The sequence below is a fragment of the Cricetulus griseus genome (assembly GCF_003668045.3).
Source record: "Cricetulus griseus strain 17A/GY chromosome 1 unlocalized genomic scaffold, alternate assembly CriGri-PICRH-1.0 chr1_0, whole genome shotgun sequence".
Lineage (NCBI taxonomy): Eukaryota > Metazoa > Chordata > Mammalia > Rodentia > Cricetidae > Cricetulus > Cricetulus griseus.
This window is the reverse complement of record NW_023276806.1, coordinates 146,569,417-146,596,725: the sequence shown is the minus strand read 5'-3', so window position 1 is coordinate 146,596,725 and position 27,309 is coordinate 146,569,417. Positions and strand designations below refer to the sequence as shown.

At 36.0% G+C, this 27,309-nt stretch overlaps 1 protein-coding gene across 2 annotated transcripts in view; it reads right to left on the bottom strand.

The window, feature by feature from the left end:
- Syt1 (synaptotagmin 1) overlaps positions 1-27,309 on the bottom strand; it is a 199,876-nt gene that overhangs the window by 152,359 nt on the left and 20,208 nt on the right. The gene's annotated exons all lie outside the window — the stretch shown is intronic.

Here is a 27,309-nt window from a genome sequence, read left to right as displayed (position 1 = left end):
TGACCAGCATGATACAAGCTTAATTCATGTCAACTGTAATTATTCATCAAGCAAATACTAGCTGCTATTTTAATATGTTGTGGCATGGTAGAAGGGGCAGAAGTTAATCACACAAACAGAAAAACCAAATGTAAAAAGTATAACCATAGGCAAGGAATGAGTATTTGGTGCCTTGAGAGTAGTTCATGGAGAGATGTATAGGGCTTGGCTAGGTAGAGGTTACGTGACTGCCCTGATTGCTTACTGATCTCTTCTGATTTCTTCTCTAGCAAGTTAAGAATATAGTAGCACCCATTTCCTTTGGCTGATTAAAGTCAACAGACTAAAATAGCTTACAATGGCATCCAGCACACAGTAGGAACTCAAGTACTGGTAGCTATCATTTCTTTATATTCAAGGTGTAGGATTCAGTGATGTCAAGAAACTTTAGGCAAGATGAAATATACAAAGAGGGATATCAAAAGAAAGATAGACACTATGAACAGTGCTCAGTGAGAACACACAGGGGATGGAGAGGAGAAAGTGATAAGTTCTAGATAATAGAAGAGGTTGATTTAAAGGCTCTGTTTAATGTAACAAAGTATATACCAAAAAATACACACAAGGAGTTTTCTATTATAGTTGTCCAACTGCTAGGAGCTAAAATATTTCCTTACTTAGCATCCAACTGGCTGATAAAAAGCTAGGTTTCATGGGCATATCTGAGCTCTAACTTTGTCTGGAATGGAATTATTCATGATTCAAATAACAGCTCTTCAAATTCATCAGAAGTAATTAGATTTATCTGTTATAATAAGAAAAAGACATTGGGCACTGAAATAGTAAGAAAAAGCATAATTTTCCTTGAGCCGCATAAACATCATTAGTGCCAATGATTGTTGAACACAAGTCAGGAGTACTCTGGTAAAGTAAAAACACTTAAAACTAACCTCTCTTCAAAACAGAAAACCCACTCTTGCATGCTCTCTCTTCATCTAGCTTTGTAGTGAAGAACATTCACTTTGCATATTATTGAATATTAGATAATAACCCAGGACATATAAATTTACCACATTTGATACCATGTTTATAGCCACAGAAATACTTGTGTGAACAGTAGAGATGAGTACATATCCTAAGACATGTTTTCCTAGTCTTCTTTAACCTACTTGAACAGTCCATGCTTTTTTTAAAAAAGCCAAAGCCACTGCAAGCGTATGTAACCAATGATATTATTTGTAAGACTTCACTCAGACACTTCTGTCTCTGACGACTGAGTTAAAATCCTGCCATGCATGAATGGGAGGCCATTTGCGAATGCAGGAAGACAATGTTAATAATGGGCCTTCATTGGAAATCTCATAAATTATTCTCCCAGTCGGACTTTTGTGATAGTCTCTCAGAGAGCTACATAAAGGCCTTGTAAATTACAAAAGATAAGACTGAGATGATTTGACAAGTTCACACAAAGAAAATAGTTGGTAAGAGCAGAGGAACATTATTTAATCAAAAAAAAAGTTAAAGAGAGGAACATGGGGTCACAGGAAGGAGTCTGAAAGAGTGCAACTAGAGGGTAATTTCAAACCACTGAAAAAGTTTCAGTATGCAACCTTCGTATCTTCAACATTAACGACTGCTGTATTTGCTTTTAGTTGATCTAATGTGAAGATTAATTTGAGCACATATAATATTTGAATATTGTAATCTATAATATAATTACTAATTATAATAAGGCATTATTGACTGCTGTATTTGCTTTTAGTTGATCTAAGTGAAGATTAACATATATAATATTGAATAATATAATATATAATTACTGAAATATAATTACTAGAATTTTCCTCAAATTTCCTACCACCTTTAGATAGACATAGAAAAAAAACCTTACTCTAGGAGCCGGGCATTGGTGGCGTGCGCCTTTAATCCCAGCACTTGGGAGGCAGAGGCAGGTGGATCTCTGTGAGTTCGAGGCCAGCCTGGTCTCCAGAGCGTGTGCCAGGATAGGCTCCAAAGCTACACAGAGAAACCCTGTCTCGAAAAACCAAAAAAAAGCCAAAAAAACAAAAACAAAAAACCTTACTCTAGCTATTTTGTACATCCGTGGAAGAGGCAATACTAATGCAAAGGTATATCTATTTTTAATAAATGGATTTGAATATAATGTTCACATTAAATTTTACTATTGAATAGAGAAGTGCAATATTTTAAATTTAGCAAGTTTACCTAAGAAACACTATCCTCAGAATTCACTCAGTTCATTGTTGGTATAATGAGCAAATCTCATGGAACATATTTTGGATTATTAAAAAATCTGCTTATTATGGTCCAACCACTGTGCTATGACTTTATCCACATTATTTCTTTTAATCTTTATAACAATTTTATTCATTACCACTTCAATGTTACATAGAAAAACTCAACAGATTTATATCCTGAGAAATTTAAATGTCTTCAAGTTGTTCAGTTAAAACTGTGTAAATTAAAAAAAGGATACAAAGGAAAAAGTCATGTTTGGTTTTGAGGCCTTTTTAATAGGACATTTTAAAAGAAAAAATCCAATAAAGCAAATAAACAATTGTCTAAAGTGTGGCCAGGAGCAATTTCCTTGGTATAAATACACTTCCATCAAAACACTGCTGTTGGCACAGTGTTCAGTGGCTGCTTATCTCTACCAACTACCAACAAAAGAAATTTCAAATCAGAATTTTAACATTTAATTCAATGGCTTCCGGCAGAAAAATAATACACAAGCATGAAAACTCTGTGGATATTATTTTTAATTTTCTAGTTAATGAATTAGTTTTTCCTGTGTTAAAGGTAAAAGGATACATAAGAATTAAGCTAAAGAAAAACTTTTAATGATAGTTTGAGTTAGTCCTGGGCAGGCAGAAAAAAGTCCCTGAGTGCTTTGAGCAGCTTGGTTCTTGGAAGCTGTGAACAGGTTAAGGACATTGGAACGGCCCTGCTCATTTCACCACTATGTGTTTCTAAGGTGTGTTATTTTTGGAATGTTATTCTTTCTTCTTTTTAGTTATCTAATATTTACTTCTCAGACTTATCACAAATATTAGCATTGATAGATTTTTAAATAAAATAAATAAAATTACTAGGTGCATTTGTTAAATTCCATTGGGACTATTGACTGTGTGAGGTAATTGACTGTGTGACTGTATATTGGGTGGTATAGTAAACTGGCATAAACACATTGAAAAGAATTAGTACTTTAAATCTGTATATACTTGGATACCATTTTAATATATCCCTTCCCTATGCATGAAACATACTTTCTACTGATTTAAAACTTAGGTTTTTGTAGAGTATTTGTGATGTGAACCTTGATATTGACATAGACACAATGAAAATACTAGTTAACATTTTGAAACAAAATTGCAGTATTAGATCTGTTATTGGAAAATAAAAAAGAACTATTCCCCTCCCCAAGAAAGGTTACTCTTCCATGAAGGTAGGTATAAACTGAATAGTGAAATATATCATTATGTAATCAAACACATTTGTGGGTACCTATTATGTGCAGGATCTTCTCAAGATTGGGTTATAAATTTAGCATGATGTGTCTAATGATGCATGTTTATTTTTTCACTTTCTAGTGTTATAAAGTAGATGTCATTTGCTTTATTTAAGTGAAGGTAATTTCTGATTTTGCTAAACTCAGCCCCAAGAACATAACATGATGCATTTTAAGAAGGAATTAAGAAGGCTTAATAGGCTCTTGTCTATAAATTTAGGCTGTCTGGGCATATCTACTGAAAATCAACTAGTAAGTATTCTTTCTAGAATAAAAACACCATAATGATTTTGAAAAACTGATAAGGGATGTCCTTCTGTATACTGTGAATATATGCTTTTCTCATTGGACAGGCAGGATGTAGCTAGGCAGGAAGTATAGGCAGTGCTAACAGACTAGAATTCTGGGAAGAGGAACACAGAGAGTGAGTGAGTTGCCAGGGAAACACCATGTGGCTGTGGAGGAGGCAAGAGACCTGGGCATCACTGGTAAGCCAAGACTACGTGGAAATATACAGACTAATAGAAATGGGTTAATAATTAAGAGAGAGCTAGTCAAGAAGAAACCTGAGTCATCAACCAAACAGTTTATAATTAATTTAAGTCTCTGTGTGTTTATTTGGGACTAATAGGCTGCAGGATGGGGCAGGACAGAAACTTCTGTCTACAAAAAAACATCATTTGTTTGATCCAAGGGAGTTTTGACACAAAATAAATATTAAAATGATCTACTTAAGGGACTCTGAAAAATTTCTTCCTCTTTTTCAACATGGATACTTCAAATATCCTTTTCTTTAATATAAGATTGTGAACTACAAGTTAAAAGCTCCACAATTACAAAGCTATTGCACAGTATATATTTTTCAAAGGGAAATCTTTAGCATTCCCCAGTAACTCCACTGGGGTGCTTGGGCTCCCAAATGTGAAGCTTGCCCATCGGAATACATTACCCTCAGATTCACAGAATTAGTAATTCATACAGAGCACACTGCTGTGGCAGAGGGATGCTTCAGTAAGTAGCTATCACTCTGACTCGAATTTCCAAAGAAATTTCAGTGACTCAGAGATCTGCATGGTTTGTAGAAACCCACAGAGCCATGCTCTCTCTGTTCCTTCAGTAGGAGTGAGAACACCCTACAGTGTTCTCCACCCCTTGCTTTTCTGGGGCCCCTAATCCTAGCTCCTAGCTTCAACTCTCTCCTTCCTCTTTCCTCTTCCCTTCCTCCACAGGTCTTGTTTTCTGTCCAACCCAACATCCTGTGGATTTACTCTTTGGGATCTTGGTTTAGTTAGGACCATAGTGTGTCCTCCCTTCTTCCCTCCCTCCCTCCCCCTCCCTCCCTCCTCTCTCCTCCCTCCCTCCCTCCTCCCTCCCTTCTTCCTTCTTTCTCTGTTTTCCTTAATTCCCAGGTTTAGTTTCACTTTTATACATGGCTCTGCATTCTGTGTCAGTCGCATAACCATTCTTTATCTTACAAGATTAGCTTAAATTCAGGTCCCTTTTTTCCTAGGTGGGCTGCTGCTATTTCCTTCCTGGGAAATGTAAGCTTGTCTATTTGCACTAGTCTTAGACCAGCCGGGGACATGAATGCAACATGGGTAATTTTGTTGCTATGGATACTGCAAAAACTTAGCAGTGATTCCAAGTACTTTCTGTATTTGACACATCTCTATTTGTCCAATAAAAGCCTCACTCCTGCACTCACATCTCTCTAATGAATTTTATGAATAAATTCCAGATTCCTACATTCATATATCACTGAAGCTTTTTGTCAACTTCTAGTTTATGCCCAACTATTTGTCATCTTTCTGCATCATTATGATTCTCCAAGATGAAGAACACAATATGAAAATGGATATTTTGCTATTAACTAGTAGAAAAAAAGAATCTGTTTCAATGCTTTGCTTTTGAAACTGTCTATGAATAATTTTTAAAAAGCATAAGGATAATCATCTTATATAAAGATTGGCATAAAACAAAGCAAAGCAAGCTTTATATTCTAAAATTTTCCATAAATTACGGAAGTACAAGTGGGAAAAAATAAACACTGTATGTATGTATGCATTCATGCACACATGACGCCTCTGGAGGCAGAACATCAAATGCCAATTTGGAAAAGTTTACACAATGTGTAGAATGTAACTTAAACAAACGAGACAGACAAACGCCAGAATGAAGAATTTCTCATTATAAGCCTAAATGGATACAAAGGCTATTTTCAGCAGTTAGATATTTAATACATTTTCTCTTTCCCACTTTTTAGAATGAGGGTTTTGGACATCTTTGTAATGATATGCTCCCTTCAGAGTATGTTAAAAGTGTTAAGTCTTCATGGGAAAAACATAATTGTGTGTGTGTGTGTGTGTGTGTGTGTGTGTGTGTGTGTGTGTGTATTCACACACTTGTGTATGTTAACACATGCACACACATCTGTATGAATGTATAAACTTATTGGCAATGTTTGATATCATGGTCCTGATCATAATTACTGTATTTAGGAGACCATTGGTTCCAAATTGAAAGTTTACTTGGTGCATCAGGGCAAAGTTCATCAAGACTGACTGATTCACCAAGCTCACGGACCATTTAACCCTTCATTTATTCAGCTGGTCATTAGCCTTTTATGTGGTTGGTCATTTAGCTTTTCATTTGTTTGTCATTGATAGTCTGCCAAGTGTTCAAGTTGTAGAGGGATGTGGGTAGTCAGAGAACAGAGGGAAGAGGATCCTTGCCTCTAAAGCTTAAGAACAGTCACATTCAATGAAAACAGTAGAAAGATAGGCAACACAGAGTCCATTACAGGTGTACCTGTAATGGCTGGGAAAGAAAAAGATAAATCCACCTGAATTTCAAGGAGGGCTGCATGGAGGAGGTAAGATTTGAAGTAGATTCCAAAGCCTTGCTTGCTGCCTCCGTTTTCTTCCCCTATTTCCTTTGGTTTCTTAAACAAAGCACTCAGCAGGACAAAGACACCAAAATCTACATTAGATTATTTTAACCCTAGTACACGAGACTACTTTCATTATAGTACATTCACAAACCCTTCACCAAATGGCACTCACGGTAATTTTCTTGGGGATTCATTCTGCGTATTGCCTCACACAGCTGTTTCCCTCTTCAGTTTCTGTCTCTGACAACAAGCACTCTGGATGATCTGTCCATGCAAGTATGCTAGAGAAGTTTTTGCAGGCACTGACATCAATCATACCTGTGACTTTTCTGGGTAAGTCCACTTTGGTCACTATGAGTGTAGGAGAGACTGGTGGGCTTGTCCACACTGGCTACTTGGCATGCCAATGCTTGGCATGATGGAGGAATGCTAACCAAATCTGAAATAATTGACTTAAAGAGTTTTATTCTATTTGGATAGCTCTAGCACATACAAACCTATGAACAATACAGAACATGGATAATGCCACATTAAATGGTATTTCTGGCTACATTCTGATGACATGTACTAATTGCAGTCTTACTTTACATATCAAATGAGCATCTTTAATAAATCTTACATTAAATAAAATGGAAACTCCATCTCTGTTTTCATACCAGATCTCAAATACACAGAACTTCAGTAAACATATATTGCTTTGATATGCACAAAGCTACTAGCTGTTTTTTTGCAAAATTTTACCAGGGGTTCCATCTCTTAATCTGATTTCAGTTTTTACTGTGCTGTTGATCAAATTCATATACATCATGGAATAACTTAGGGGACTGACGTTTCTCACTGAATGCCATGATTAGTTTTGACTGATGGGCATTCTATCTACACACAGATTAATCAAATAATCCTATACAGTCTCTGTAATAATAGTCTGCTTTGAATGATAAGAACATAGCTTCCAGGTCTGGAGAGGTGGCTTAAGAGCACTGGCTGCTCTTCCAGAGGTCCTGAGTTCAATTCCCAGCAACCACATGGAGGCTCACAACCACCTGTAATGAGATCTGGTGCCCTCTTTTGGCCTGAGGTGATACATGCAAGCAGAACACTGTGTATATAATAAATCTTTTTTAAAAAGACCATATCTTCATAGTACTGGAAGATTTGAATTTGGTGTGGAAAATGGTGTTTGGTCTTTGGGTGGGTAAAACTTCCTAAAGGATTTAGATAAGGTGTGGGTCTGCCCACCAGCTTGCTGTAGCAGAGTCCTGGGAGGAATGTCTTGGTAGACAGGAAAGATGCCAGGAAAGTTGGCAGTGGTGAAGGCCATTCCCCAGCCAATCAGGTCTGAGGCCTTGGAAGTTGGTAGAAGGTTTCAACCATTCTGTAGACAACACAATTTTGTAGCTTAAGGGAGATCCATTTACCAATGGATCTTTTAGCAGGCTTCTCTCAAGTTCTGATTTCTAAGTTCAGACCAAAAACAAGTTATTATTTAGTTTTTCTCCTTTATAGAAGCTATAGTCTTCTCAAATTCTATATAAGAAAAAAATTGAAACAAATAGATTTTGGATTTTGACCCTATTCATGTTGGTTCTATTTTGATATCTTGAACTGGTAAAAAATTTCCTTAATCTGTTTTCTGTTTTGGCAAAGATGTCCAGGGAAAATAATATATTCTAAGAATGGAACATGGCTCCTGTTGGTAACTTGTGGGTAATTCAATATTTTATTATCAATATTTGTTTCCTTTCTCAGCAATTTAATGTTATTAAGATTAAATTTAGTTATGAAAAAAGCATATCAGCTAAAGGGGTGGATATGCTCCTTGCTATTTTAACAATTTAAGGCCATGGCTAAAGATAACAAACAAATGAAATTCTACCTAGTTGCATCATATGCTTTTTGGAGGAATTTTCCCCTAGTACATTGTGCTAATTCTAGAGACAAGAGAACATAATTTTATAAATCCCTGTAACTCAGAGAGTTGATTATGCTGACAGTCAATTTGTGTGGCAGCTGTGCTAGAGTGGAGAACTGGATGCCTGGGTCTTCCCAGTCATGAAAAGGGAGCATCAGGCTCATTAATTTCATCACTACACAAAGTGACAGGTAGACAACAGCGAGAACAAAGCTCCTTGCCTGTCTTGTTATCCACAGGGTGTTTCACTTTGATTATCCAATGGATCCCTACTGCTCTAGACCAAACATTAATTTTCTTCTCAAACCGTTGTTTTCTGTTCCTTTCAATATGTTTCTCTCTGTGGCAATTTCACCTGTCCATTTCCCTAGCTGAAGTGTGATTTTTGTCTCTTTTGTTTTATTGGCTCTTGGAAATAAACTTTCATCTTTATTTTGTAGAACTCCCATGACCCTTGATTTAATTTCTGGTCTCGATTTTAACAGAGCCTCCTTACCTAGTCATTTTTGTACATGGTGGATTTTCCCTCGGGGTTTTTTCTTTTCTATTTAAAAATTAATTCTTCTGTTTGGAGTTTGTCTGTCTAAGCCTTGTGACTGTCGGCACATGACCTTGAGGCCTGGCATGAGTCATGCTTAGTCTTAATGGGTCTTACAGATTTCCACTAGGAACCTAGAATTCTTTTTGATTTCTTTTCTTCACCAGCACTAGACTGATACTTAAAAGTCTGTCTGGTTAGTATCATGCATTGGCCCTTTACCATATATTTAGTCCACACTTATTCATGCTTTTTGACTATCTATAAATAAAAATCATTTATTCATACATGCTTACAAGTGCCAACTATTGTATTTACCATGGGAGAAGCTACCTGGAGCTACTATATGGTTTCTCCCTTTCCCTTTCTTCTATGAAGGTCTCAGCACATGCTTATTGGATTATTAAGAATAATTAGAGGCAGAGAAAGTCCTTCTTAACTATTGTGAAAACACGGCTCCTTCGAAAACCTTTCAAAAACTAAATGACACCCTATTTTCCTTTAGTTTCTCAGTCAAAGCTTGATAAAACTTCAAAGCTACAACAGTTTTTCAGATACTTTGGGAAAAAAACTGTACATTTATTCTCTCTAGTTTTCAGAGTTCACAGAATGACTCCAAAGTTCATTGTTCTGTCAATGATTTACTTACTTGAACATGGTCTATTGAATGTGTGTTTGTGATAATAATATGGCTTCCCCATGCACAACCTGCATTGTTAGTATACTAGTTTTTATTTTTGGTTTTGCCCCCTTTGAGATCCTTTCACATAATCTCAACTGGTTTTGTTTTATATATCAAACTGAAGAAGGACTGAGGGAGATAGAATTATTTCAAGCTTTCTGACCATAGCACAATCTGAGTTGTGACTTTGGTGACACAACTTTTATTATTGGAATCAGACTTAGGATTTTGTGATCCAGCTTCGATTCTTTAACCATATATTCCGAAGTTCTTTTGTGACCACAATGAAAATTAAGTAATCTTATTATTTCCAAGAAGAGTTTAGTTTTGTAAAACATAGAGTATTCCTATCAGGCTTCTTTGAGCTACTAAAAAATCAATGGAACTTAAATTACAATTGTTACTGGTTATAACAACAGGACCATAATAAATACAATATAGATAATGAATATGGTCTAAGTTGTGCCTGACAGAGGGCTGATCTCCAACATGTACAAAGACCTCAAGAAGCTAGTCTCCAAAACACCAAACAATCCAATTAAAAAGTGGAGCACAGAACTAAATAGACAATTCTCAACAGAGGAATATAAATGGCTGAAAGACACATAAGAAAGTGTTCAACATCCTTAGCCATCAGGGAAATGCAAATCAAAACAACTAATTCTGAGATACCATCTTACTCCTGTCAGAATGGCTAAAATCAAAAACACCAATGACAGTTTATACTGGAGAGGATGTGGAGAAAGGGGAACACTTCTCCACTGCTGGTGGGAGTGCCAATTTGTACGGCCACTCTGGAAATCAGTATGGCGACTCCTCAAGAAAAATGGGAATCAGTCTACAACAAGATCCAGCAATTCCACTCCTAGGCATATACCCAAAAGAAGCACATTCATACAACAAAGACATCTGTTCAATGATGTTCATAGCATCACTATTTGTAATAGCCAGAAACTGGAAGCAGCCTAGATGCCCCTCAACTGAAGAATGGATAGAGAAAATGTGGTGCATTTACACAATGAAATACTACTCAGCAGAAAAAAAAAAAACAATGGAATCTTGAAATTTGCAGGAAAATGGATGGAACTGCAAGAAACCATTCTGAGTGAGGTAACCCAATCACAAAAAGACAAACATGATATGTACTCACTCATATGTGGACTTTAGACACAGAGTAAGGGATTACCAGCCTATAATCCACACTGCCAGAGAAACTAGTAAACAAGGAGGACCCTAAAAGAGACAAACTTTGTCCCCTGGAGAAGGGGAAAGGATCACCATCCCCTGAGCAAATTGAGAACATGGGAAGAGGGGGGAGGGAGCTATGAGAATGAGAAGGGAAGAAAAGGAAGGATGCAGAGGTCATGAGGGAGCAGAAAGGTTGAGTCAGGTGTAGATTAGAAGAAAGGATATGTGATAGGTAGGGTTTTTAATTGGGGGGGCTGGTAGGGGAGGAAGGGAGGGAGAAGGGAACTGGGATTGTCATGTAATTCAATCTTGTTTGTAATGCCAATAAAAAAAGTGCCTTGATTCTGTGAACCTCTATGAACCTTATCTTTATGATCAGTACTATGGGAAATGGAAGGAAGACTTAAGCGTATATGTGATTTATGATACGTGGCTTTGCAATATGAAAGAATATAGAATAATGGACATCACGAAGGGGAATTTTAAAGATTTTTAAAATCACCTCCAATAAGTTATATTACATTTCATAGCTTGAAAATACTAAAAAGTTTATTTGCTTTTTAGTCCTGCCAACTTATCTAGATGAAATATAGACATTTTTGTATGTGTGATTTAACTGTCGATGCTTTCAACACATTCTGACTTATGGATATACCAGAATGTCAGGGCAACATTCTAAAACAAAGACTGCTGGCAAAAACTGAAAGGCAAGGCGTTTTGATACTTCTCACACAATTCATAGAGAAATCACAAAATACTCAAACTCTGAGGAGAAGAAAATTAGTCATTTGAAGCCACAAATGGTACAAGCTCCACTAGAATATCAAGCTTGTAGTAATGAAAAGAAACATACATCTCCTTGTAACTTCAATAATTGGTTCCCCCTGGGCAATACTATTTGAGATAATGTTTTAACACAGCAGTCATGATATTAGTGGCAAGATCTCACCCTTTCTGTCGGCAGATGACAGGTCTGCTCGAACACATGCTTACACTGTGCTGAGTGTGAACTAGTAGTAAGATGTATTTCAGTGGAGCATACATTTCCTCAAGAACTGACTAAGATTGAGAAACCTACCCCTATGTCACTCTTATTACCTAGTAAATATGTACTGCCATTCAACTAGCGATAATTTTTAAATGAAAAATCAACTTAATGCATCCATGAAATAATTGTGCTTATCATTTCATTAAGTCAATATTATCTTTATTTATGACAGCAAATCGAAGCAACAGAAAGTAATATGAATCTTAGATTCTTGAAAAAAATAATCATGGCTCAATCTCAGTGTTAGTTCTTTGAACCATCAGACTCTTTTAATTAATCCAATTTCTAGTAATTCCTGTTTTGAATCAATGATTTTAAATTACTTAGCATGAAACAATTGATCAGCTACTATTCTACTGTTCCAAAGGAGATGCCTGTTTGTTTATAGAAAACCTTTATTTTCTGCTATTTCTTCTAAAATTTTCTTGAGAACAGTAGTACACAATATTCTTTTGTTGGCTTTGACTGGAAGTGAAACATTAATCCAAAATATTTGGGTTATTCATATTTTAATATAAACTCATTTTAATTCACTTAATTATTCATGTTTTAATATGAATTAGTAAAATAGTGAAATCAAAGATTCTACTAAGGCATCAAAGGTATGAAATGTAATGGAAGGGATAGCTGTCTTTTATTTTTGTTTCTGTATTTTACATCAATAAAATGACTAAAGTCAGAGTTTGGCCACTGATTGCAGAGTTTTTTTTATAGCCATTATGCTTTTATGCTTACAGTATCTTGAAATCCAGTTAATGCCTAGAAGAAATGTAATTATCTTAATAGACCTGTGGCTTTTGAAAATTCTTTTAAAAATGTCAGTAGTCAGATTTGCTTAACATGTTTAGGCCAATGCCTTTCCAGCATTGTAAAAGTCGGTATTTGAAGTTCCTTTTAATGCCATGCAATGAATGATTAAAAACTGGCAAATTTAGTGTGGTGATATGGGCAAATTGTTTGACTTAGTGTCAAACTGGTGTCTACGAAAAAGACGTTTACTTTAAATTTAACATTGTTAAACAGTAAGAAAACAGATTGCTGGTCACAAAACTGCTGGAAACTAGATCTTAAGAGGGAAAAACTATACAGAAATGAATGGAGTGGTGTGTGTGTGTGTGTGTGTGTGTGTGTGTGTGTGTGTGTGTGTGTGTGTGTGTGTGTGTGTAAGCACTGACCCAGAGAAGTAGCTCTCTGGTTTACAAGTAGTGAATGAGTGTGCTAAGTTCTTTAGTCACTGCTGTCTTTGAAGTTTTCTTACTCATTTGTGACAAATGGAACATAAATTATGACTGCATTCTAGAGACTTTTCAAAGAGGCAGTGACTATAGGTTTATGTTAACTGGGTTAGATTCCCCTGAGTCTTTTGTTGATCACTTTACTGGAAGCACACCATGCTGCCCCATGCCTTGCCTTGTTGGCTTCTTTCCATTATGCTTTAGGTCTGTTTGCTTTGTAAGGGAGATGAGAAAGAAGAATATAGCTGAGAGCTGGGAACTCTATTGTGAGCTGCTCTGTTCTTCAGCACCTTTTCTGGTTGTCTTTGAGCAGCACAACTTGTGAGATGTCAAGGAAGGGATGGGTAGATTGGGAATGGTAGAGCATTTCTACAAGAGTTGAGCTATTTCAGCTTCAGCAGCCCCCAGGAAGTGGCAGGGAAAGATGTTCGCAGCCCCATGTCCCTACACTGTCAGGAGAGATCAGTTGCTTTATTTATAGGGTTATGTGGGTGAGAAGCTCAGATCTGATCTCAAGACCACAAACATGTAAATGAATGCCAGCTTAAAGATGTATGCTCTTTCATAAAGAACCGGCAATCTGTGGAACTGGTCATGCAGCCTGGTTTATAATATTTACTGCAAAAAGATATTGGCTTATTCCTTACCTTAGTCCCACCAAATAACACTGAAAGTTTTACAACAGCAGATGCTAACACCTACGGCTAGAAAAATATCACAGAAGAGTCATGAGGCTCGAGTTAGATAAGAGAAGTTTCTATTTTGTTAGAAAGTTAAGATAGCTGCTAGTTATTTTGAGATGTTTTATAATTTTCCAGGCAACATTCTGACTGTGCTAGAAATGAAATGGGCTCCTTTGAAAATGGCTAAGTATAAGTAGATAGAGACTTGTTTTTTTTCATTCATTTATTTAGCTCATAAATAAAGTCATGCACAATTATGATACACAATACAGTATGTTCACAATGGCATGGCTAAATTAAACCAATTAACATGTTATATCACACATATTCATCATTTTTGTTTTGAGAACACTTAAAGTATACTATCTCACAACTTTTAAAATATAGCATATTGTTATCAACCATATTTATCATGCTCTTAGTAGACCGCAAGACTTCACAGAGTCCTTGCCTCTTGTCCAACTGCAGTTTTATATCCTTAAACCAATCGTTTCCCCATTGTTAAAAGACCCACATTGAAGCCTAATAGTCACAATTCGGCTCTCTGTTCCCATAAGTTCATCATTTCTAGGTTTACACATAAAATTGAAATTGTGTGACATTTGTCTTCCAATGTGTCACTTACTTTTTTTTTTTTGGCAAGCATATAACTTTACTACTTACTAAAGATGAAATCAAATTTGCATGCACAGGTGAGCACTCTCTGAAACACCTTGGGTTCATCACATATTTGAGTTTCAATTAGCATATATATATATATTTATATAAAAAGAGCAATAATGGCAATATGTTATGCATCAATAGCAGCAACAGCTTTTCCAGGTTCTGCAGTCATTTGAACAAAATTGTAGAGACATCCAGCACACTCCATTTAAAAAACAAAAATAAAAACAAACAACCAACCAAACAAACAACAACAAAGTAAAAAACAAAGTCCCAGAAAACAGCGCAGTTCTGTTACTCTTGTGGTATTTGACACCATTTTTTTTTAAATTAGCTTCTCAGTCATTATCTGGGAAGAAACCATTCTGAGCAACATCATTAAAAACAGCTCTGATAAAGCATGGTCACTACTATGTATCATAAAGCAGGTCCACTTGTTAATCCCAACTTGTCAGACCATGGTCAATACACAGCATTGGAAAATAAATTTCTGAAGTATCTGTGGAATTATTATTGAATGTTCTGCTACTTTATTATGAAGCATAATCTAGTCTGAGTGGATTAGAACAAACTGTCCTTTTAGCATTGTGTTAGTACAATATGGTTTTGAATTAAAAAATGTTTGGGGTTGAATTTTAATAAATGTGGAACTTAGTAAAGGAAACAATAGAATCAAAATCAATTATAGTGTTTAATGCTACTTCAATTTATTATGATGTACTATGGAAAGTGCTAGAGGTTTGGGGTGAGAAGATTCTGACTTTAAAACTTGTTGAACTTTTTCTTCTTTGAGAATTTAAATTTATGAAAACTAGCAATAATACCTCAATGATAATTTTGAGAATTACATGAAATTCTATGTGAACAGCCAGCACACAGAGAATCTAATAGTTGATCTTTCTGACATTTTGAAGAGTAAACCTAGGTATTAAAATCTCTAAAACTTAATAGATTTTTTAATCCTAATAGTTTTTTATCCTATAAGTACTCTTTAGAAATATTTAAAATATTTAGATACAAATATTCAATTATACATAGTTCTTTAGGCTTCTTATAAAAATTTCATTCTATTTCTTGCTCTTTAAATTTAAGGAAAAGAAAATTGACTTGGTATAACCTCTATAACCTCAAGGGAATGCACATGATTTGGAGTTAATCCAGCCTGAAATGAACACTTGCATCTTAGAGCAAGCTTAGATTTATGAGACTAAGAACCTATTTCCAAAGAAGGGAGACTGAAAATAAATTAAATAAAATAAATAAATAAATAAATAAATAAATAAATAAATAAATAAATTTCTGCATAGCAGCAGAAATTGAAGATACAACATCAGGGATAGGGCTTCCCTTAACCTAAACAACCAATGTTTTTGGGTTTGAGAGAATGCAGATCACCTAGTCTCACAAGACATGGAGGGTGTTGGCAGACACCCTTTCTTGTGTAGCCATCATGTACAGTGACACAGCGTCCTACTGTGTTTTAAACTAGCAAGCACTAGCTTACCACATTACATCAGCTTGAGAAATCTTATAGAGAGAATGAAACTTCTGAGCACTTATGGACCTGAAGAACCTAGAAGACAATTTTCCTCTGATCCCATGATATGACAGATCTTTCAATAAAATAATTCTTTTCCTCATTAGCAGAATGGCCTAAGACTCAAGTCAACTAAAAGAAAAATGAGATTTTCCACTAAAATTTTTCTCCCAGGAAAACATGTAACAGTATTCAGTAAAAATTTGATTTTCAATTTTTGAATAGATTGTGGTCATTGTCTGAAGAATGTGGAATGGAGAGAGGTATACTGTGTTTAGGATTCTTAAGAAGGCCACCAGAAAGCTAAGAAGGGGAACAGAGACCTTCTTGCTACATACTACCTAAGGCACAAACAAGACACAGTTCATGAGGATGGTACCCTAGGACAGACCGTAATTTCATCTTTTAGTTCATAGTAATGGACCCAAAAATACTTAAACATAAGGACAGATATCAGTCTGGGTTTTAGAGAGGTTTATACATACTTATTAATAGTAATTTTGAGCCCATTAAATTGGATTTCTTTACTAAAGTAGCATTATGCCATAATGTTCATTATGTAGCATTGTATCTGTCTGATTGTTAAGGGCCAGAATTGTTCTTTCTTTTGTCATTGCCTTGTTTTATATGCCTAATTTAATCTCTAAGCCAAAAAGTACTACACTATGCTAAATTCATAGGAAATTCCACTTAATGTCAGATACTCGGTTTATAGCATTAAAACCTGTGAGCGTATGGCTAACACCATTTTAAGGTTAGATCTAGGAACTGTATTTTCTTGCAGAACTGTGAATATTTACCTTCTTCAGATACTGTTTTCCCTTTAATCAGAAGAATGTAAAAGAATTCAGTAGCTATAAAGGAGAGGATGGGAGAGAGTTTTGGTTCAAACTGGTGCCACTGATTTATGCTCTTAGTTTTGTGTGCTTCGAGAAGCACAGATTTTCCACAGATTTTCCTAAGGCAATGAAATTTACCCTTCCCTCACCATCATAACTGAATGTCATTTAGTCCAACATTTTCTGTCAACAGTTCTCATAATTATTTCTTAACACATCACTTTTTTTCTTTTCTATCCTTCACTTACATACACTTTGAGTTGCCTTCAAGGAACATGCAATTTTGTATTCAGCCTCTTTACTATGAATTTTCCCATATGACTCCATGGACTCCAATTCTATCAAACAGTATTGTAATTCCACTCAAGTGAAAAGGATAAATGTCTGATTTCACTCACAGCTACCAGCTGAAGAAGCATAAAGTTCTGGGTGAAAGCCCAAATCAGCACTGATTATATCCTTTCTCTTTCCCAAAGAGATAAACTTTATACAAAAACTAATGCTCTCCCCCACAACTTCCATTAGTGTAGGCAGTGTTTTTGTTGTTGTTGCTCTTGTTTTGTTAGTTATTTATTGGTTTTCAGATTGTATAACAAAGGTACAAGTAACAAAAGTAAAAATAGAAAAATGGAATTACATTTATGAAGCTTCAGCTTATCAAAGAATTGGAGAAAATATCCATAAACTATTCATCTGACAAGGAACGAATATTGAAACTATATTTAAAATCCAAAAAGAGCTGACCATCAAAACCCTCCAAATAGGTCAAAGAACTAAAAATAGCCATTTCAAAAGACATGCAAATGGCCAAGTATACAAAAATAAAGAGCAGTGTCTCACTGATCTTCAGGGAGACGTGGATCAAAATCACACATCTCACTCCAGTGAGAATGGCTGTTCCCAGATGACCAAAATAATAAATGCTGCTGAGGACACAAAGAAAGTGCAACTTCCCTCATCTATTTAGGGCTTTCATGTCACATGGACTGTTTGAAAGTCAGACAAGATGCTAAGTCAGAAAAATAAAGCAAAAAACTTAAACACCTGACCTCAAACACTACAAGTCACTTTAAAAACAAATAAATTATAAATACTCTTCTTTAGTGTGATCCACAGGGACAGGCAAGATAAAGTTAGATGCTAAGCTAATGAAATGCTTTCTTTACCTTCAGATCAAGCTGAAGTTTGTAACATACTGCTTGCATCTGCTAAGGAAATGTCTGGCGTTAGCCTCAAGGTTATTTGTCATGGCCATGACCATTCAGGTTATGTTCCTAGAAAACTGCTTAGAAGGGTTTTGTTAGGAACGTGACCTTCATTGCAAATAAAGTTCATATTAGCAAACTCTGACTTGAGGCTAAGTTCACTTATGGATGAATCATGGAATAAATGGGAACATTAAATAATATCATATTGTATGCATAAATGTTTTCATATTGCCACCCTGAAACAAAATTCAAATGGAGGACATATGAGATGAGCAGATTAATTGGTTTTGGTAGATGCATTTTTTTTCTGCATCAAATGGAGTAATTCACATTACATTTCAAAGAAGGGTTCCTATTGTTACCAAACTTTAGTAAGGTACCCACTGTTAAAAGTGGTATATTTCTCTGGATCAAAAGATCTTGGAACAAAAGCAAGAAGAAAATACATGCTATCATCATAGGACAATATTCAGCAGAACCTGTACTTTGGCACAAACAATTAAAAAACTCACAGGAGTTGGCAGGACATTGTGCTTGAGGAGCTAATGGACTTTTTCATTCAAATGCCAATCTAGAAGACGACAATGACAAGAAATTAAAAAATATATTTTCCTGGATATATTAAAGTCAACCTGCAGCTACAAGATTTACAGTGAGACAAAGCCCAAATTGTCTTTCCAGGTCTTATTTTGAACACTGAATAGATCTGAATTGTAATATTTAGAGGCAATTAAATGCACCTGTGCTATTAACATTGGAATTACAAATATTAATAAAGAAAATGTGCTCCACAAAAATGAATTTGTTTTGCTGTTTCTCCCATTGTCTACATGATTGCATTACAGAAGTGCAAGGTAATCATTTGCTTTTAGCTTTTAACTGGAATCATGGCTCTAATGCAAATTGTGTCCATTTTCAGTGCTGTAATGGAGCAGCAGATTAGATCATACCACTCTGATAAGAAATTTTCTACTTCTTATCTTAGAACAAAGGGCACCACTATGCATTTTGCACTCTAGGCATGAAACTTAAGAATTGCTTAAAGTGGAATAACTGTAACAGGGATAATAATTAATGGCTATGCAGTCTCCCTATTAACATACTTTAGTGTATGTTAGGTTGTTAGATGCCTTCCTAATAGTGTGGCTCAGCAAACGTATTTAGAAATTTGTAGTATCTATTATAACATTTAAACAGAGATTTCCCAATATATCTGCCTCTTTGTGGTGATCTAAAAGTGTCTACTATATTACATGTGTATTACAAAATACACAGGCCCTAAGAACTTCTTTTAAGGAGTTCTATTCTATTCTTGCAGAAGGCTGATGGTCTTGTAAGAAGAGTTCTGTTGTTTTGTTTAAACAGCCATTCTTTCTTAATCTACTAAGGGAATGCTGATTATATTCTGTTATCACATCAAGAGTAGTATACTCAGGAATAATAGACTACTTCATTAGAGGCATGGGGATGGGGTGAGTTATGAATGAATTAAATCAGTATTTGGAATTCCACTGTTCCTCTCACAGATTCACCTACAGTTGGGCAGAAGACCCAATACTTCCAGTAAGATGTAAGGGAACTCTGTGGACGACTGCAGCAAGTGTTTTCTCCCCTGATAAAAGAGATGGACTGATAGGAAAAGGAATCTCCTTGAATACCACACCACTTCCAGTTGGATTGTCATGTGAGCATGTGATGTTTGGAACTGCCACAATTATAATTTTAACCATTCAGTGAGGGCTCACAATTGCTATAATCACCTATAAAGTAGCTTGGAAATTATTTTTCTGAAATTTCAGTTCATGTGAATGAGTAAAATGTGTTATGCTTTAAGTTGTCTGTATTAGTTAGGGTAAGCTAGCTCATGCAGCAGTAACAAACAAGCCAAGTGTCAGGGACTGGGCACAACAGGCGTATGGTTTACTCCTGCTTTAGTAAGGCCTCTGCCTATTGTAGTCACTCAGGTATCTGTGTTGATGGGGCAGGAGCATATAAAGAATGAGTTGTGGATGGTCTCACAATCATAAGCAACCATCATAGGCCCAAAGTGATACTTATCTGATTATGATTCCAGAACTAATCATATACTCTACTTACAAGAGGGTAAGGAAGGACAATTATGTGTGTACCCCAAACCACAGATAATCAGAAATAACTGAACTAGGTATTAATGTCCACTTCTTCAGCTTAAGGTTAGGATCCTGTTACTTGCAATGTAGGGATTTTGATGAAGATGAAGATAGTGAGGATGATGTTAATAATGCAAAATTACTATTATTATTCTCACTATTCTGATTAAAATGGCTTTAGAGATGTTTCCTCTTGACATTCATAATCTTACTAATAGAGTCATACTTTTAATGTATTTAGTTAAACTGTAAAATGTACTGTAGTGTACTAAATTTCTAATAATTTTGATTTTAAAATACCCATGTGTCTATCTACATATACACATATGCATACATACACAGACATATATATATATATCTGAATATATATACATATATATATAGTAAAAAATAAATATGCAAATTCTGACACCATTGGTAAATTTAAACAAACTAAATTTACTAGAAGGAACGTATCAGTTCCAGTTCACTTAGTTGAAGTTATTATATTGGACAAATTTTGAATCAATTTCTCAAGAACCACAGGATTCACTCTTTATTCTAGTCAACATAACACCAAGATATATTTTTATAAATTACTAAGCCTGAGGCCTCAATCACAAATAGCTTGAGCTCTGTTCACTTGGGGTGACATAAGATTGAATACACTATTTACTATCCATGGAAAGAAGTAAGCATTTGTAGCCCAAAGCTATTTATATAGTAGGTGCTCAGGTTTCTTCTATGCACAGTGCATCCCAGCAACTGCAGATAGATACCCATATATGTACGTGTGCGGATTCTCTATTGAGAAGTAGTCTCCTCACAGGGCTTGCTGACTCACTGAGAGTGAACCTTGGCTTGCTGACTCTGGAAGCTCACTGGACCCACTTTTCTTCTTGTCCAAATGAGTTCTGGGGAGATCTTCTTGGAGATTTCCTAGAGAATTTCACTCTATTGAATTTTGGGTTTTAGAGTTTTAACTGAAAAGTTTCTTTTCTGTAGGTACACATCCATTGTTTGTAAAACTTGGCTTAGTTCTTCTTTAGAAAAATGGCTGTATCCTTGTTCTTAGCTGAGGTAATTTGATTGTCATTGGTTCTGGCTTCCTTTCTATAAGCCTGGATTTAAGTCTCATATCTGGTGAATAAAGAGTGTCTGTTTTCCTAGGACATAATGATTGGTTCATCCATGGACACATGACTCAAGCACTGTGTTAATTGTCAAGACTCAGGACTACTGTGACTAACGGTGGATCTAGAAAAGGCAACAGAGAAATGAATTTTTTCTTGTTGTCCTTATTGATCTATCTGTACACTGTGAACAATGTTGGCATATGTATATTTACTGAATGAATAAAAATGAGGAGACTATGATATTTAAGGTGTTGTGTTGATTGTACATAATCCTTGAGTTTCTAGGTGGTTATTCCATGGGAAACACATACCCATTAAAAAGTTGTAACTGCATAAATTCAAGCAAAAAGATGGAAGGAAAGAAATGCTGAATTCTGTTGTCATCATTTGGGTTTTGGGATACAGCTCTATAGAAGCCAGTGCAAGTGAACATTTCTTTTTTCTAAGAGTCAAGCATTTCCCTTAGTACTTTCTTATTCATGTTGGATTGGGTTTCACCAAAAGAATATGAATTACTAATGAACCACATTATTATATGGACACTCTTCTAGCTTTGGGTTATCATAATAAAATGACCAAAATCACATCATCCTAAATTCACTGGCTTGAACATTTCATTTTCAAATATTTTATTATTTCTGCTGAAGACAATCTGCATTGCAACAAATGTTGCATTGCAACAGTAAAAACAATCGGCAGGTTTACTAACATTGTGCATGAGAATTGTTTTCAAATTTCAAATATTTTAAGTGTTTTTCCTCTTTCTGGACTCAAGCAAACTGGCATCTGGTGATAATTCAACCTCAGTGAGTGAACTAAAGAAGTGCTCGATAAAGATATGAAAAATACCTTCAATACTGGAATTAGAAAAATTTTAAGAGAGGATTTTTTTTTTGTTTTTTTGAGACAGGGTTTCTCTATATTGCTTTGGAGGTTGTCTTGGAACTCTCTCTGTAGACCAGGCTGGCCTCTGACTCACAGAGATCTATCTGCCTGTCTTAAGAGAGGATTTTTAAGATTGTAATCTAAGAACACTATTATACTTGGAGATACATTATCAGAGAAGATAAATGTAACTAACAGTGGACTTCCATTCCATGGTGTGACTTCTAAAAGAGGCCACCTCTTGCCACACATTCCTTTTTTTTTTTAAATCCATACTTACAATATTTTTATCCTTCTTGCTATAGACAAGATGTTATATCTGTATAACTTTGGGGCAAGTTAGTTCCTTTAAAATGGAATAGTGGTGATAGTCATTTTATAAGATTTCATGAGGATTAAACAAGATTATTATTATTATTATTTTCCAAGACAGGGTTTCTCTGTGTAGCTTTGGAGCCTATCCTGGCACTCACTCTGGAGACCAGGCTGGCCTCAGACTCACAGAGATCCGCCTGCCTCTGCCTCCCGAGTGCTGGGATTAAAGGCTTTCGCCACCAATGCACGGCCAAACAAGATTATTAAGATAACACACTCAATAGCTAGCAAGTCAATGACAATCACCATTACTATTTCAGGCTTTGGGGGCGGGAATCTACGACTTATTGCGTGAAGTTTTTAAGAAGTCTCTGATTGGCCTATTTTCTTTAGTCTAATTTGGAGATGAACTTCTAGGAAACAGGCTTCAAAACCTTGATATTTTACATTCCCATCTAATTTCTCATTACCTGCTGTTTGGATGAAAATTCTTAAACTTAGTTCTTCTAGGACAGGGCTCCTTAATGTATTGATCTATACAAAAGAATAAAGTTAGCCGCATGGCTGGGTGTCTGCTGTTGCCTGCCATTTTACTTGTCTGGGTTTCTCTCAATGACCCCATCCCTGTCTTCTACTTCCTTTTTGGAGGTAATCACCATTTCCCACCAGCTCAAAATGTCTTGGTGCCATCTACTTTAAAAATACACTGGCCTCCCACCAAACTCCCAGGTGGGCTGTTAATATACCCTCCAGGATCTCTCTTCTATGGATGGGTTTGTTTCCTTATCAGCAACCCTTTAACATCTTTGGACGGAAGTTTGGGAAACAGATGGGGGAAAAGCAATAAATGGCACAGTAGTGCCCTTCCACACTACATCTAAGCTAGAACAGCAACAGCAATGTGTTCGGTAAACTAGCCATTCTTGGGCTGGCAAACTGGCTAACATAGACAGAAAAAATAAAACCAATCTATCCTTTCAAAGATTGATGATTGCTGGAGTGGGAATTAATGCATATCATGAATATTTGTTGGCCACTGTGCACAGATTGTCCACATAATCTTTATGTATCAATGAGGCCGCCAATTACCTCCTTTACTGGAGCTGTTCACTGTAATTTTCTATCCGTCAAAGACCCCTGATTGACCTCAACTTTTGCCTCAGAGGCACTTGGGTGAGTAGTACTGGAAACCTGGAATACCCCACAATCAATCCTGTTTTGTCTATCCTCACTTCAACTGGACTTCCTGTCAGCTTTCCACTCAGCAATCATGGAATAGCTTCATTTTTCTGGTTCTAGTTGGGGATTTGTTTATATTATTTTCTATAACTTTACACATAACCCACTTGTAAATTCCTTCTGATGGCATTTTGAGATTCAAATACCCACTTTCACAAACACCATACTCACACATGCTTGTGATGGGTTTGTACCTCAATTGCTATGATGGTTTCTAAGCAAGAAGGCCACAGAGGTCTTAGAGTCTCATGCTACTGTTTAAATATTTTTGCCCTTTTCAGATATGTTTACTTTATCCTTTCAAACGCCAGGTGCAACAGGTGCTCTATCAGCTTCCCAACTCTAGTGAGCCCTTGTTTTTAAAAGAAAGGCATTTTTTCTTTTAAGCAATCTAATCTTGTATTGCCCATCTTCCTTGCTTCATCAATCTGCTATTTGGTCTTATCTTTTGGGTGTAAAATTAATACTGTAACTCTGTTAACTTTATTATATATATATATATAATATATATATATATATATATATTTAAAATGTCTTTGGTTAGTACGTGTGTGTGTGTGTGTGTTTGTGTGACTAGTTCACCTGCTTCAGTGTGGAACATCACATGGAGGGGATGAAAATGGACTATGATGATGATAAGGTCCAATGGGCTCTGTCTCTGTTAGATTTAAAAATTGGACTCAATCACCAAAGCTACCTCTTTAAACAATAAGATCTTGACTGACATTCAATTTCTGGAAACTAAATTCAAGATGTTCTTTCTCAATATAAGTATTTACCCCCCTGCTGTTGCTCTTACTGTCTCTCCAGTGTGTTCTCTTTCATTGTACATATTTCTAGATTTCATCTTACTATTATTTCCCATGCCTTTTTGAACTCATTTTCAGTGTTCTACAACTATTTGAATGTTTCTTTAGTATAACTGTGAGCCCTTTGTGAAGTTCTGCCTATGTGCCATAAATATGTATTGTGTTGTACCTCTCCCCCACTGTCATTGTTGTGCATTCTAGAAGACTGTTTGGTACACAGCAGGCATCGATTTAATGTTGGGTGACCTACTGCCAACTTGTAGGTGGATGCAAAATGTTCTTTCACATGTGAAGGGAATATATGTTTTTACTTTTTTTCAATGGCTGTTGGAATGTTAATATCCCTCATGTCTTTGGTAATTCTCCAGAAATTATTTCTGTCACAGCAAGGACAAGTGATTCATTAGTTTTGCTCGTGTTTCTGTGCATTATATTCTGTATATCCCAGCAGTAGTTTATTAGTTCAAATAATGTTTACAAAAGCTACAAAGTCCAATATGAGCAAAGGCATTGCTGTCTTGTTAAGTGTTTGGTTTGCAACTTTTGGTATCAGTGAATCAAAAGGTTTTTAAGTAAAATGAGAGTATAAGTTCATATAATTATATAGAGATACCGGATAGCACCTCTTGACATCCAAGTCTCAATTTTTAAAGATTTACCTTATTTTTTTTAAGATTTTATTTATTTATTATGTATACAGTATATACAGTCTTCTGCCTGTATGCCAGCAGAAGGCACTGGATCTCATTCAAGGTGGTTGTGAGCCACCATATGGTTGCTGGGAATTGAACTCAGGACCTTTGGAAGAACAGTCAGTGTTTTTAACTGCTGAGCCATCTCTCCAGCCCCAGATTTACCTTATTTTATGTAAATGGATGTTTTGCCTGCATGGATATATGTGCACAGAGGTGTTTACAGGGCTCTTGGAGGCCAGAAGAAAATGTCAGATCCTCTGGAACTGGAGTTACCCACAACTGTTAGATACTGTGTGGGTGTTGGGAATTGAGCCCAGGTCCTCTGGAAGAGCAGTCAGTGCTCTTAACCACTGAGACATTTCTCCAGCCCCTTAAGCCTCAATTTTTAAAAATGTATAATGGAAGAAGACAGGAAATAAACTATTCACCTGAGTCCATTACCTTCTCTGCCCCTTACTTTCATGACACTTGGTATTAGACACAGATGTCAAACTTTACAATAAAAACACAATACCCCCTCCACCAAAGCTTCCCAAACTGTACCTTTTCATCCCAACACTTACCTTTGCAATGCCACCAACAAACAAATTCTCTGTCTTCCATATAATGAACTCATGTTCTAGCCATTTTAAGCTAGTTATAAGGGAACTAAGGCATCATCTTGATATTCTGAGTACATATAGTAGCTAATATAGAAGACAAATAATTACAGTTTCAGATAGAATTGATGACTGCCTTGAGGGTAACCATGCTCTGACTGTCTTCTCCCTAATTCAAGTATTAAAACTTAATGTCCAGTGTGACAGTATTAGGTAAGAGGTGAGGATTTTGGAGGAGATTTAATCATGAGGGCTCATAGGATTCCTGCCTAGCAAAGGATGCTTTGGACAGCATTCATTTTTCTTTGCTCTTTTATTTTCTATAATGGGAGACACCATTCAGGTGCCATCTTGGATACAATGTCTGGGCCCTTATCAGACACCAATCCTGTTGGCATCTTGAGTTTGGGCTTTCCAACTTCTATAGGTGTCAGCCATAAATTAAGGTTTTCTTATAAACTGCCTTATCTTCATTTGTGCAGTGGTGGTGGTACAGCTCTGCAAGAAGAGACTGAGAAGAAAAAGCCTAGGATTGAAAAGATGTGGAAACTCAGGGCAAGAAGAGTAGTAGTAGAACGGTGCACTGGTGCAAATTTCATGATGGAAGAACAGAATTCAGACATGCAGAGCAATGAGGGAGAGGGAGGCAAAACAAATCAAGCAATGGAGGGAGGAGACCATTGTCTTTTATGTAGAGTTTCTTATCTTTTAGAACAGGTCACTAACATGCCTTTAGACTCTGTCCTCTGCTATGTTTTGCATATCTTCATAACATTTTTGTCCTATGAGTAAAATCTAAGAAACAACTCAATAATCTGTTTTTTGATTAAATTAAATCTGATCTTAGCTGAGAATAAAAATATTTTATGATTAGAAGCTAATTACCTGTACTACACAGCGGAACCACACTGACTTTCTATACCCACACAGATATTTCTACAGTTTGATCAGTTTTGCCATGCTCAGATTGGAATTATATAGTTGCTAGCTTGCTTTCCTTTTCTAAAGAAGGCACAGATCTTTTCATGGTCTACTGGCCTGCCTTCTTGTTATGGAATCCTCTTAAATGACTTAGGAACTGGAGCATCACATTTTAACACTTACCAGTATTCTCCCAACCCCTTCCTTCTAAGTCAGTGATTCTCAACCTGTACATTGTGACCCTTTTGGGGAATCACACATAATATGTCTTGCATATCAGATATTTACATTATGATTCATAACAGTAGCAAAATTATAGTTATGAAATAGCAGCAAAAATAGTTTTATGGTTGGATGTCATCATAACATGAGGAACTGTATTAAAGGGTCACAGCATTAGGAAGGTTAAGAACTATTGCTCTAAGTAGTCAATACTATATCATTTTGAAGGCTGGATGTGGTGGTGCACGCCTTTAACCCCAACACTTAGGAGGCAGAGGCAGGCAGCTCTCAGTGAGACCAGCCTGGTCTACAAACATTTCTAGGACAGCCCCGGCTGTTATACAGAGAAACCCCATCTCAAAAAAAAAAAAAAAAAAAAAAGAAAAGAAAAGAAAAGAAAAGACAAACCAAAAACAAAAATGAGAAGATATCATTTTGGACTTAACTAGACA